The following is a 14863-nucleotide window of genomic DNA, read 5'->3' as shown; positions in this document are numbered from 1 at the left end:
AGTAAAAATCATGGCGTTTCCCCCAAAACAATATCCTCAATAACTTTAATGTGTGGCTTATCATTATTCTGCCCTTCAATGGAAACGAAAACGTTTTGTAAACAGCTTCTTGATGTTTTATACATTTCACAAAACTAATTTTCTCAATAGAATAAAACTTGACATTCTCTTCTAATTTTTCAATTAAATCGCTAGATTTAAAAAATTGAAATTTAGACAAAAATACCTCATGTAAATTTCAGTTCACTTTTAATTTCTCCATTCCATGTTTAAGCCTTTATTAGCAAAAATCAATAGATAAGCTCAATAGAAAGATCATGTGTAAAACTGAAAACATTTTCTGGCTTATCTTATTCAATAGTGGCATTTGGAGGGAAGTCTTCTGCAGCGCCATCCCTTCACCGCCTTTCTGGAGGCAGACGATTATTCTGTCTCGGATACTGAAAGAGAGCAGACGACAAATAATTTTGTTCTATCTGAGGGAAAAAGTCATGTGCTCCCGCTGAGTTGAATTCAATAACGTGGGAGCAAATTTCCTTAGCTCTAGGCTGTTTTGGGGGTGAAAGTACTATCAAAATGTCCTATTAGTATTTTCGAATTTATTCTAGGAGCGTTCTAAAAAAAAAGAGTTTAAAACTTTTTGTTCAGTTTTTGTGAAAAGAAGATAAATAGTGGTAAGTAAGAAAAGAAGAATGAATTTATTTTTAAAAAAAGTTATATTTTATTGATGACAGTCATGTAATGTAAGCATATATTTTTCTTTTACATAAGTAAAATGTGCAAAAAATTATGGTTCGCATACTTTTATTTTCCAGATACACTATAGGAACTTACTTAAATTTTTTTTTCTCAACATTTATATGGTAAAATGTATCTTTTATTATGTGCTCGTATAATTCTAAATATTGATGTCGTGTTTCAAAAAATTGCAATAAGGCAAATTTTTTTATTAAAAAAATAGCTGCAACAGCTTTATTAAAAAAATAAATAAAATAGAACAATTTTGAAAATAAATGAAGGATTTATGTACTATTTACATTTTTATATTTTATTTACATATGCTTCATTAAAATATTGGTCTATTTAATTTTTTGAACAAAAGTAATAAGCAAAAAATAACAAAAAGTTGTAATAAAAATTTAAATTTTTTTAAACTTCAGATAAAAGTAAAATAAACTGCAAAATCTTAAGTAAGTTTAATGCGAAATCTCTTCGTTAAAACTTATCATAAATAAACATTATCAAATAATGTTTTGAGATCAAGAAGCATAATGTTAATAAAATCATTATAAAAGGAAATCGTGAGTATATCTTCAAAGCCTAACAATAATCATAAAAACTAAGATATTGCTTTACAGATTAGAGCGCAGAGCTTTTTATAAAAATATTTCTTTACTTTTTCTCTTTTGAAAAGATTATAATGATAAAAATCCAAGAACTTAATAAGGTGTAAACTTCAAGTTTATAATTAAGTTGCAAAAATTATTAAAGTGCACAAAAAGCAGGTAGCCGAATACCCGCAAACAAATTTTTGAAACATTTAATTGAGAATTTTTAAATTTTTATTTATCTATATTATGTATTAAAATAAGATATTTATAGAGTGAAATTTGAAATTGTTTGCTGAATTTCTTGAGATGAAAAAAGGTCAAAATCTGTAAAAACTGTCTAGGCGTTTGCAAAAAAACGTCAAAATCTGTATTTTTTATTTATTTATTTATTTTTTTTTTTGCAAACACCACCTAACTTTTTTTTTTTGAAACAAATTAACTACAGGATTGTAATATTTATTAGAAATGACTACAATTTTCAAATAATTTATGACTAAAATCACAGCGCAATTGAAAAACACATGTCGAAACTGAAATTATTTATTTAGCTTTAAAACAATAAACTATTTAAATTAGCTATAAAATAATTAACTATTTAATTAGCTTTAAAATGAAAAATAATTTTTTTTATCAATTAGTGGGTAGTCTGCTCCACACGCTGATTAAAAACGTATGGTCTAAACTACCAGTAAATGATGAAATTTACCGTATTTCTTTCTCTAAGAGAACGCCAAAAAGCACGGTAATTTTTACCGAAGCGTTAGGATAATATAATTTTGGTGAAATTATCAACTAAAATATGATTTTATAATAAGTGATAAAGCTAGGTAAATGTGATAAAATTTGGTAGTTTTATCATGATATTTAGACCATGGTACAAAAACCATTTATTCAGTTAAGCTTACTTTTCAGTTTTGTATTTTTTACTAAATGTGTGGTAAGAACTACAATTTTGGAAACATGAATTTTTGGTGAACCATTATCATATGAAAGGAAAATTTACCAAATGAATTGTTTAAATACCGTATATTTTGGTTTCTATTACCAGAATTATGTTTTTTTTACTAGAAATGTCAGCACTATACGGCATGGAACTTTTAAGAGATTTTTTTTTTCGTGTATGGCAGCGCAATTGGTAAAAAAAAGTCGAAATGCAATTAATTCTTTTTATGAATTGGCATTTAAATATAAAATAATGGCTTTATCAATTAGTGGGTAGTCTAATCTCCAAAATAGATATGCCAAGAACATTTTTTCAAAATTTTAAGTACATAGGATTAACAGATTTTATGATATCACATGTGAAAATAAAAGAAACTAGGAGGCTTCGCCCCCTGCTCGCTGGCGCTCGCCAACCCCCAATTCAGTTAATCAATGTGTGGCGAAAATGCATGTTTTTGATGAAATTTGTGTTTTTATGTTTGTATAAGTTTCTTAATTCGACGAATTGATCGTCCGGATCATTTCCTAAGAAACGGTTTTCATCAAAAAGAAAGAATATTTCATGAAATATGAGTATTAATTAATTAATTATTTTTTTTACATCGCAGTGGGAGTTGTTACATGAATAAGTTTCTTGCGTTATGTATGCCACGTTAGATTAAATTCTTTATTTTTTCATCATTAATTAAATTTTTTAAAATTAATTCAATTTTTTATTTAATTAAAATAAAATACATTAAGTATTTTTTTTAACCAATGATTGCTTTTATTTTGCCTGAGTATTTGTTTTGAAAATATTTAAAATGTTTTTTCATTATCTTTTTATGAATTTTTAACAAAGTGTTTCAACCACCTGTTATTGTTGATAATTAAAAAAAATATTTGAAAAATATGTATTATTTATTTAGGTACTGTAAAATATTATTTAGTTTATACTGAATATTGCTTGCGTCCTATCTTTACTCTAAATTGATGAGTGTTTACCTTCTTTATTCACTTTTCCATACTGTATATTCTATAGAAGTCTACATCCCTTTTTATCTGTAGCTATATTTTGTAGCTCAAACTTTCTGTGTTTCTCTTTATTTCTAAATGGAAAGAACAAATTAATTTAATTTAAGCAAATGATGGTGGCATGTTTTAATAAACCACGTCTGTTAACGCCGGTGACAAAACAAAATTGAAGCGAAATAGAGTTTGAATAAGAAAAGAAATTTTTTTGAATAAGACTTCAAAGTTAAGGAACAAGACGTTTTAGTCGTTTTAAAATTTTGGATGATTTTTTGGAAATCGACAACTAAGCATTTTAAATAAAAATTTTAAATACATTTTACCCAAAACCATGTTTTTTTACTTGAATTTGTCAGCCATATTTCAAATTTTACCAGTTTTTACCTGAATTGAATTGTAGTACTTAACTTCAAAGATGTCACACAATACTTTATTCGCAAAGCAAAAATAAGTATTTCTTTCTTTCTGCATTCGAAAATTTATAACCATAGAAACAGATATTAAGATGAAAAAAGTGTAATAACAAGGTAAAAAAAGAAATAAAAGAAAGAAATTAAAAACAAAAATAAATAGAGCTTTTCTTAAGTAAGATCTTCAATAAATAACAGAAGTTATTCAAAATCTCCTAGTCATGTTACTTTTCATACTATCATGCTGGTTTAACGAGTCGTTGTTTAATTTTGAACTGATATTTTTATTTAAAAAAGCATTTCCGCAACAGTCACAATAGGGCCAGGGGATTCATGGAGGTTCAGGATCCGAAATTTCATGGTCAACGACATGATTATGGCAATGTGGTTAGCACTGCGCACAGGCCGCCATTACTACCCAGACAAGCTGGTACCCATCGATCTGAAGCTCCGTGGTCTTCAAGCCGCCACTGGGGTTTGAACCTCGGTTCTGCACAATGACAGTTCAGTACTTTCCCCTTAGGCATCGCGGCTCGATATTTTTTTATCTAGAATATATTATAATTTTGTGAAAAAATTTAGATAATTCTTAAAGTTATAATTTAGTTAAATACTAGTTAGCATTCAATGTTAACATGTGTAGTAATTATTCAACGTCAATCATTGTTAAAAATTGATGAAACGGAAAGAAACACAAGTAAAAAATTTACTAATGCAAAACAAAAAGATCTGCTTGTAGTGTTTAAAACACGGGTCGTTTCTGATAAATACTTACTTGTTAACATTGATTATTTTAATTGTCAAAAAATAAAATCGATGCAAGTAGTTGATTTCATGGAAACTGCATTTGCAATGAAAGGCAAAATGTAAATGCTAAAAGCACTTATGTAATTAAAAGTAATTATTTACCTATCAGGGCAATCTATTTTGCGATTCAATATTTCGTGAAGCAAAACAACGCGTCAAGTCTTTCTTCATAGTTCTAAGATTTTCATTTGTTTATTGGAGTGACTTATGATATGTACCTCACTAGTTGTAAGCTATTATTAGTGGAGAAAAATATAACAAACGCACGTAATAGTAATTGTAACTGTTTACTGATTATACGACGAACTTTTCTAGAAATTTTTAGACAAACACAATTGAAGGTTTATTGTGTACAAATGATTTATCCTTATTTTTTATTTATTTTCTGTAAATAGTATGAACACATAAAGCTTATTTAGAATTATTACAAAATAATTATGACAGGAAAACGTGAAGTAATCACGCAATGGCATTCTTAAATTAAAAATCTTTTTTTTAAATAAATTTTTTCTTTTATTTTTCCTTTTTTTTATTCTTCCAATTTTGTAGCTGATCATAATTTCAATCACAAAAATAACTTATTTTGCATCTAATAAATTCCTATTTTTGGAAAATTATTCGTATTAAGTTCACAATTATTAACAGGGGTCTGTTTAGAAGAAATTTGGGTCCGTTAACGGACCCTTCACAAAATATCTTTTCATAAAAACGGACCCTTCACAAAATGTTTTAACTTAAAAACGGACCCTTCACAAATTTGTTTATCTTCATTATTATTTTGTTAATCGAATAAACCCTTCCCAGGGCAGAAAACAAGAAAAATGGGTGTAAACGAATTAAGTTTTGTCTTCGGCAGACGATTCTTCCATTATTCGTCCGAAATTAATATTCTGCGTTCAGCAGTACAGGCTAAATTCCAAATATTTGTATGTTGCATCTCTAATTTAGAAGCAGCAATTGTTGTTTATTTTTTAAAATTTAATTTTTTTAATTATAATTTTACAGTGTTGAGCATTAATCTTGTATGTCCTTACAATTTAAAAACTCCTTGAAAAAGTTTTTTTTTTTTTTGCAATAACGGACCCTATTTGCACAAATTCATAACAGCGGACCCTGGTTGAAAGAATGTGTGTAATTTTTTCACAATTTCACGAAAAGCGGACCTTTCACAAAATGTCTGGACAGACCCCTGATTAATATCAAACCTACAGTGAGAAAAAAGTGTGGTCAAAACTACTAGAATATGGAAACATTTACCGCGTTTCTGGCTCTATGGTAACTCCAGTAATCTCATTTAGCCATTACATTAGTGCATTTTTGTGAACATTTTCTTTCTTTAAACAAACAGATCTTATTGTTTACTCTTTATTAATTGTTTGTTAACTAAGAGTTAAAGTTCATACATGCAAAAAGAGTTGCCATATTGCTAATTTTAACTTTTTTCTGACTTGGCAGCGCATAACTCTGTTTTGCTAATTACGTAATATTATTTTCTTTGTTTCCTTTGCAGTATATGCCAAAACAATACAAATTGCAACAAAATTGTATTAAATGGAACATATCATAAAATGCAACAGATAAAATTCATATAAAAATATTTTTATATGGGTTTTTCAATTTTGCATTTTATCTTTTCTTAAATTTAAATATAATAATACACATAAATATATATGTTAAATAATATCCGAACAAAATAATATTTAAAAAATATACATGTGATATTTTTTATAAAATATACATTACATGGTTTTAGGTTTTAGGTTAATACTTTTTAAACATAAATTGCATTTTTTGACTTATGTGAGGTTTCACTGATGTTGATGGAGTTAAATTTAATTAAAATTTAATATAACGTAGATTTTGCAAAATTTCTGCATAAAATTCTTCTACTATGAAAAATTTAGTTCAATTCATATGCTAATTTGCAAATAATTGTAGTAAATCCGATAGAAAAAAATTCTGGTAAAATTAACTTACTGGATGGTTATTACATGTAAGCAAAAGACGCGGTAATTAAATTATTCGTTAGATAATTTTTTAGAGCTGGTTTTCGAACTGGTAACGGTTGACCGGAAACTTTGGTTTTAAAAATTATAGTTTGTATTACCCCACATTTAATAAAAATACAAAACTGAAAGTAACTTTTGTTTATAATTTTCCCGATTATAAATAGGAATGTTTTGAGTCCTGTCTGAATGGTCCTGTGAAAATAATAAGCTGTTAATTGATACTTATACACGGAGAAAATAATTGTGGTAAAATTATTGAACTTCATGGTAATCACATTTATTGCAACAGAAAACTATAATTCTAGTAATTACGTATATGCTATTTAGATAATTTATTCGATAATTTTACCGTTCATATGATAGCGGTTCGTCGGATTCTGGTTTTTAAAATTATAGTTCTTATTTCTTTGCATTTAGTAAAAAATATAAAACTGAAAAATAAATTTGACCGAGTAAATAGTTTTCACGCCATGCTTTAAAGTATGATAATAAAATTATGAAATTATACCACATTTACCAAATTATATATCATATTATAAAGCCATATTGTATTGTTAACTTTACTAAAATCCTAACCAAAGTGCTTCGGTAAAAATTACCGATCATTTTGGTATTCCCAAAAAGCCAGAAACACGGTAAATTTCACCATATTCTGATATTTTTTACTATCAGTGCAGATATTAATAGATGTCGGTATCTTAGAAATACAAAAATAAATCATAAAAACTTAAGAGCGACGAGAAAAGAAAGTGAAACTGAAAAAATTGGATTGAAAATGCTGCGCAATGTACATTAATTTTTCTAAAAGCTAAATACGTTTATTAATTTAAAAGGGGTAAGCTATCATTACACTTTTTTAGTGAAAAATGGTATAAAATCGAAACCATTTTTTAAAAGAAACATTCTCATATTAATGGACATCATCTGTTACGTTCTAACAATATGTTTAGAAATTAGATTAGAAGCTTAAGTGAGAAAAGTGAAACATTGCCTGTGGGTAGCTGAAGGCTTTCTGCATGATTAAATTTCAGCAGTTAAGATAAAAATTCCTTTTTTAAAAGTTAAAGGTAATTTGTTTTGATTTACTATTTAATTTGATTAAAGGTTACTTGAATAAGTTATGTAGTGTTATTTATATTTATTATGTGTAGTTGCTTAATTATGTAACGTTATTTAAATTTAATTTATATTAAAAATTATAACAATTACAGTAAGTACTAAGTTAGCAAATATTCTTCAGATATTGCTCATCTAAACCTGTCAATGCTAAGTGATATTTCTAATTGAGATATTAAATCCGAAAAAATAAACTTCTTATTTTTGTTTATTTCTAAAATTTCAAATGAGTGTTATAAACTTTATGATATTGATATTAGTAATTTCATTTATTGGTTAAAACATATAGAAAATTACTGTATTGTATGGTAATGACATTGCTGGTTAAAAAACTCATAATTCTGGTTAAAAAAACCTAAGTATACGGTATTTAAACCATTCATTAGCTAATTTTACCGTTCATATGGTAACGGCTTATAAAGTTTTTCTGGTTTTAAAAACTACACATTTAGTAGAAAATACAAAACTTAAAAATAAATTTAACTGAATAAATGGTTTTTATGTCACTCTCTAAGGTATCATGATAATTATCTCAAATTTGATTACGTATTACAAAACCATGTTTTATTGTTAATTTTACCAAAATCATTACCAAAGCACATCGGTAAAAATTATTGACCCTTTTGGAGTTCCCATATAGCTAAAAACACAGTAAATCTTACCATATTCTGGTAGTTTTGACCATATTTTTTTCTCAGTGCTTGTAACAATAGAAGGACACGATAACTACGATACTTATTTATACTATGTAAGTTAAAATAATTTTAAATGTACGTACGAAATTCTGTCCTAGAATCATACACAACGTCAAGAATTAATTTTAAGTTGCAATATTGCTGCTTATTAAAAATTTAAAAAAAATCTGAATATTAAAGTTACGATATTCAAATAAAATTGAAATGAGAAATCACCCCTGCTTTTGCTTGAAAAAAAAAATTAAATATGCAGGTTCAATCACTTTTGAAACTCTTGAGGGGAGTTTTCGGTTATTACAAAAGTGATACGTTTTTTGTTTTTTGTTTTTGATTCCTCAAAAACTTCAGATATCCTCCTTTTCAGTTCACTAAATAAAATTTTTTTAAAAAAATATTTTTATTCCAATATTTATCCTTTTTTATTTTCTATCAACTAATTGTTTGGGATAGTTGTGAAAATGTTGAACATCGATAAAATTGTGAAACATTGCTTGCTCTATTTAGGAAACAATTGAAAATTATATTTGGATCAGGCACAGAGCTACAGTTGAAATTCCAGCAATCTAGCTTGTCGGAAAGTATTCAAAATTTCAATAAACGCTTAAATATTCTCGACGATAAATATTTTCTTGCAGCGTTCGGCATACAATTTTTAATTCCAGTTAAAAGTGAATCCAATAACAGGTTGGAAAATGTTTAGGATTTCATTATACGATAGAAATACGATATACGATAGCTTTATACGATAGCTTTTTAAAAGAAATGGGGACGAAGTTTTGTGACTTTGGCGGTCACGAAATTTTTAAATCATCAGACATGAAATGCCCATTGAAATTCGATAATTTTAACAAGTAGCCGAAATTTTATTGACGATATTTGGCGAAAACAGGGCTGTAAATTTTGTATGTAGTTTGAAGAAAGTGATTGATATTTGCATTGTCATAAAAAATAGAGATGCGGTTACAGTTTGGACTCTTTAGATATCGAGAAACTGGACGGTATCGGTTTAAAGTCGGCCAAGTAAAATTTGGTAAAAATGATTGACGATAAAATTTTACTGGCGATAATAGGAGAGTATATTCCAATTTCAGTGGTCAGGAAACGATATAAAATTGTTTAGCAATCCGGGTATGCAATACCATCTTATGTAGAATAATTTTTATTGGTTAAAAAAAAGTAAAAAAAAAATTCTTTTGTAATTTGACCAAAAATTTATGGTTTTAATTTTTACAAAAATATATTTTTTGCTTCAAATGTATACTGTGCTTCAATTTCGGTATATTTACAGACATGTTTTATTACACTTATTGACCTTCTTTCAGTATCATTAGTTTTATTTTTAGGTGTTTAGTAAAATTTAAGAACCAAGTTTTTTTTATAAATTTTTAAAATCATTAAAATGAAAAAAATATTTATAATTGTGAAATAAATAATTTAGAGTTAGGGAAATGCAGTTTTATTTAAATTTAAAGCCATTTTGGAAATTCTGAAATAAAATTTCTGAACGCTTACATTAAAATTTCTATTATCAGCTTTATAGTTTTTTATCATATCTATCACCTCTTGAAAAATAATAAAAAGAATTTAAGAATTTTCAAAACTTCTAAAAATATATTTCAGAATTTCAGCACTGAGACACAGTAACAGGAAACCTTTAAATGTTTAGTTCAAACTACTTTACTTTGAATATGTTAGCATGCTTTGTAAATAAAGATTATTGGAAATATTAATTGAATGTTTAATCTTCCTTCACGTTTTTAAATTTTAAGTTTCTGATATTTACATAGTATACATTTGTTTACTATAAATTAAAATTTAATTTGAAAAAATTTAAAATTTATTAAAATGTAATGTTATTAAAATGTTAAGGGCTATGTACCTGTAGATGCTCCATATATTTTTCCAGTCAAGAAAAATTATTGAATGTTTTTTTTCAAATTTTAATTACTTATCTTCTTTTCTTCGGAAAATAGGTGAAAATTCTATTTTGCTCTTGTTATATTTTAATTTATTTTTCTAGTCAAGAAAAATTATTGAATGTTTTTTTTTTCAAATTTTAATTACCTATCTTTTTTTCTTCGAAAAATAGGTGAAAAATTCTATTTTGCTCTTGTTATATTTTAATTAACACCTTCCATAAGAAAAATTTTAAATCAAAAATATTTTTCTTTAATAAAAAGCCTGTGAATATTTCTCAGATTTAATACTCGATTTTAGAACGATTTAACACAAAAAAGTGAAAAAGAACAAATTTTTGAGGAATATCATTATTTTATAATTATTTCTAAACATTAAATTTGTAAATAAATGAAAATTATATTAAGTAGAAAGTATCGATAAGCTGATAAGAATATCTTACCAAGCAGTATAAGCTTCGTTTGCTTAACTAAATAAATTAATTAGATTTAAAAAAAAAACGTGTCATTGTAAAATAAAGAAATACTTTCTTTTTCAACATTTAAGGTGTTAATTATATATAGAGCTTAATCTTAAGTATTGTACTTTTTAAAAATTAAAATGCTTATTTTGTTAAAAAAAAAAGATCAAATTCTTCATTTTATTTAAATTGGTGAACAAAATTTCTATTACGTTAAAGAAGAAAAATAGTCAAAGTATGAAAAGTGTAAAACAACCATTCTCTTCTCTTAATGTGCCATTAAATAAAAGCTTAATTGTTTTTTTCCCGTTTGTAAAAAATAAGTTTATGGTTTAGCAATTTAGGTAAGAATTTTCATTAGCATTTATTGTTATTGTTCAAATGAAATGCTAATTCCTTCTCCAAAGTGTCTCATTTTTTGCAAATCTATTGTTTCAATTGTTTCAAGATGTCGTGATAAGAATTATATGTAATGAGAAGTGTTCTTCTTCAATAACTAAAATGCGCTTCCAAATGCCGAAATTGAAAGAAAGATAATTTTAAATTATTATTAAATCTAAATTTGAATACTTAATTGGGATTTTTTTAAATTATTGAATTTAATCAAAATTTTTGATAAATAGAAGATTTTTAATACTTAATAACAAAAATTATTTAATATTTTACTAACATTTTAACATTTAATTATAAATATTTTACTTAAGTATTCATATTGAAGTCTAATAGAATTTAAATAGGGATTATACACATTTGATTCTTCATTTCTAATTTTTAAATTAAAATTTTTATTCAATTTTATTGATACTGTTAGTCAAAAAGTCAATGAACTTCATAAAATTTTCTGTTGTCTGCGAATCAATTGTTTCAATTGTTTTGAATGGTTACAATAAAAATTAAACCTAATGAACAGTGTTTTTTTCTAGTAGTCTTTTAAAATGTATAGTTTAATAAAAATAAATGATAAATACTAAACTGAATTAGAACTTTAAAATAATAGTTAACATTTTTAATTTAATTTTTTCAAATGAAGTTGATAAAAATTCAAGAACATAAATAACACTGGCACGCGGGTTGCGACATTCAATTTTCGAATGAGAATTTTTTTATCCCACAAAACAGTCACAACCAGCAAACGGATCGCCTGGCTTGCCGAAAGTATAGCCGACATTCCAAACTATAAGTTGGCGGTAGAACGACACCAAAATTTATCGAAAGAGATATCGTGGCGCGATGTTTTCCAAAAAGGGAAAACTTCCACTTCTTTTTATTTAGTTCAGCATTTGATTTCCAGGAGTTGTACTTGAGGCAAGTCTTAAAGCAGCATTTGATTGATTCTGTTTCTAAAGTATTCGAATTGCAATCGTGTTGCTTTCATCAAGATTTAATGCCAGCCTTCTTGAAATCAAATTAAAAAAATATTCACACGCACTAGCAACATGTCCGATTTCCTCAGTTCATAAGAGTGGCCTGTCTCTTCGCCAGATTTAAATCTACTAGATAATTTCCTACGGGGGTATATCATTCTCTCAATGATTAAGAGTACGATTGGACTAACTGTCGTAAAATTAAAATTCCACAATTGTAATGAGTTTTTTTTTTAACCCTATGAGTGGATTCATATAAATATATAGACATTTATAAAGAATAATTTTTATTTTAGGATAGTTGTTCCTTATTCAGAAATATAAAACATTCAAATATACCAGAAGATGTGTCTTGAGAAAGACTTTTGGTTTTTCCCATTAATAGTTTTATATTATATATATATATATATATATATATATATATATATATATATATATATATATATATATATATATATATATATATATATATATATATATATATATATATATATATATATAATAAATATCTGTCCATGTTTGTCCATGTAAGCTGTTATGATTTTGCTACTCGCTTTATAGTCCCCCCTTTTTAATGTTTTTTCTTTTTATTTTATTTTATTATCTGTTTTTACATGTTATTTTTACTTTTTATGATCTATTTTTATGTAGTTATTTTATAAAAATTTTTTTGAGTGCTCCTCACACTATTGTATTAATATATTTTGCTTTGGCTTTATTGATACAATATCAGAAAGCACTCTGTTTTGCGGATATAATCGTGTGGACTGAAGAAAAGATTATATCTTTTTTTCCGGTTTTTTAATTAAAATTTCATTTTTTTTTTTTTTAAATAATATGTTGCTTGTTATTTTTTTACTTATTATTTCCCACCCCCTATTTTTCTTTGTTTTATTCTTCATTTTGAACTTATATATATATATATATATATATATATATATATATATATATATATATATATATATATATATATATATATATATATATATATATATATATATATATATATATATATATATATTAATTCGAAACAAAAATATAAATTTTTTATTTATTTCTTTATTATACATTTTTTATTTTTATTTACACCATTAAATCCTGGTTGGGAAAATGGTGAAAAGAAAATTAATTACTTTTTTGATTTGTGATTCATTTGTCTTACTGTAAAAACACAATCATAATAAAAGTCATTTAGCGTCGACCGCAATTCCCAGGAGTTTTGGAGAAGAAATAACAAGACATCTATTTATTTTTTGTAACGCGTCAGCGTTAACGAACTGCTGATCTTTGTTAATTTGTTTGTGCCTCGTAGGCTTCGAAAAGTGATTTTCTTCCGCTGCATCAACTGTTTCTTTTCAGAATGATATTTCGAACATTAAGTTTCACGAAAGATCTTTGAGACATATAGTTTTTTATTAATTATTTAATGAACACTTTTGACATAAAAATGTTTTTTTTCTTCTGTCACATAAACAATTATTTCACGTCAAGAATTTTATTTACTAAAAGCTAAAGTCTAAAGTTAATTGTTAGTTATTTTCCTTTTTAACAATGTTTATTACGTTTTAGTATATAAAAATATCCAACAATTAATTTTTCATGTGTCTTTAGTTTAACGATTTATTTAACTAAATAACATATGAATTTGAGTTCGTTTAATAATTATATTTGCTTATTCTGTAGTGTACGAATGTGTGTTAATGAGATAGGCTCAGCTAGAGCCCAAAAGATCGAGTACGGCTTGGGCTCGTTTACTAAGAAAAGGTTTTTAAAAGGTTATTGGGTTCGTTTACTAACAAAAATATCCGGCTGTGGGTGTATACAAGTTCAGTGAGAATTTTAGACGAATGTAATAAATAAATAAAAATTTGATTGTGTGGCATACATCAACAAAAATGTCAAAGATGTTGAAACGTACGTTGAGAAAAAGGTTTATCAAAACTACCGGAGAGAATACGGTAAAATTAAACGTGTTTCTGGCTCTATAAACACATTAAAATCTCTGTAATTTTTACCAAAGCACTTTGTTAATGATTTTGGTAAAATTAAAAATAAAATTTGGTTTTCGAATGTGTTGCTAAGTTTCGTAAATGTGGTAAACTTTGATAATTTTAGTATGGATCGCAGTCCTATGTCGTAAAACCCATTTATTTGGTTTAGTTTACTTAACTTATGTATTTTTTACTAATTGTGCTGTGATAAGAACTATAATTTTGATAATCAGTATTTCCGGTTAGTCGATACCCTATGAACAGAAAAATTACCAAATGAATGGTTTAAATTCCGCACATTTTGTGGTTTTTGACCAGAATTATTATTTTTTTTTTACCGATAATGTTGTTACCGTAGAGTACTGTAAATTTTACTAGAATTGTTTTCTACATGTAAAACAAAGCTATTTTTTTTGAATAAATAAATATTAACCCATTGGTATGTAAGCGAAAGAAAATATTACAAAATTGCACAAAAAGTGAACCTTAAGCCAAGTTTTAATTATTATACTTTCGATTTCAAAAATTTTCTTCTGTGAATGTTCAATATCTTAAAATATTATAGATCGTTGAACAATTGTTGGCCGTTTACATTAATGAAAAATTGTTGGCAGCAGTAAAATATGATATATTTTTGCAGTATCGTAGAAAACTGGAATAATGTCATAGAAAAAAAGAAGTTTTGTTTAAATGTTTAAAAATTAACTTGTTTCAATTTAAGTAAAAATAGTTTTTTCATGACTTACATATTCACGAAAGTTTTACGTAAATTCTATAAATTTCGAAAGCGGTGCGGTCATATATTTGACA

The 14863-nt window shown here is 26.0% G+C and overlaps 1 protein-coding gene across 1 annotated transcript in view; it reads left to right on the top strand.

Annotated features, from left to right (window-relative positions):
* Positions 1 to 424: 424 nt before the first annotated feature.
* The window catches only part of LOC107443399 (maltase A2), a 64289-nt gene continuing 49850 nt past the window's right edge, over positions 425 to 14863 (top strand). The window contains exon 1 of the mRNA XM_021145840.4: positions 425 to 674. The gene's annotated coding sequence lies outside the window, so the exon portion shown is untranslated. The remainder of the gene's footprint in view (positions 675 to 14863) is intronic.

Source organism: Parasteatoda tepidariorum, chromosome 10 (genome assembly GCF_982258835.1).
Source record: "Parasteatoda tepidariorum strain Cologne lab strain chromosome 10, Ptep-v5.0, whole genome shotgun sequence".
In the NCBI taxonomy this organism is placed as follows: Eukaryota; Metazoa; Arthropoda; class Arachnida; order Araneae; family Theridiidae; genus Parasteatoda; species Parasteatoda tepidariorum.
The sequence above is the reverse complement of the archived record's forward strand: the minus strand, read 5'-3'. Positions and strand labels throughout refer to the sequence as shown.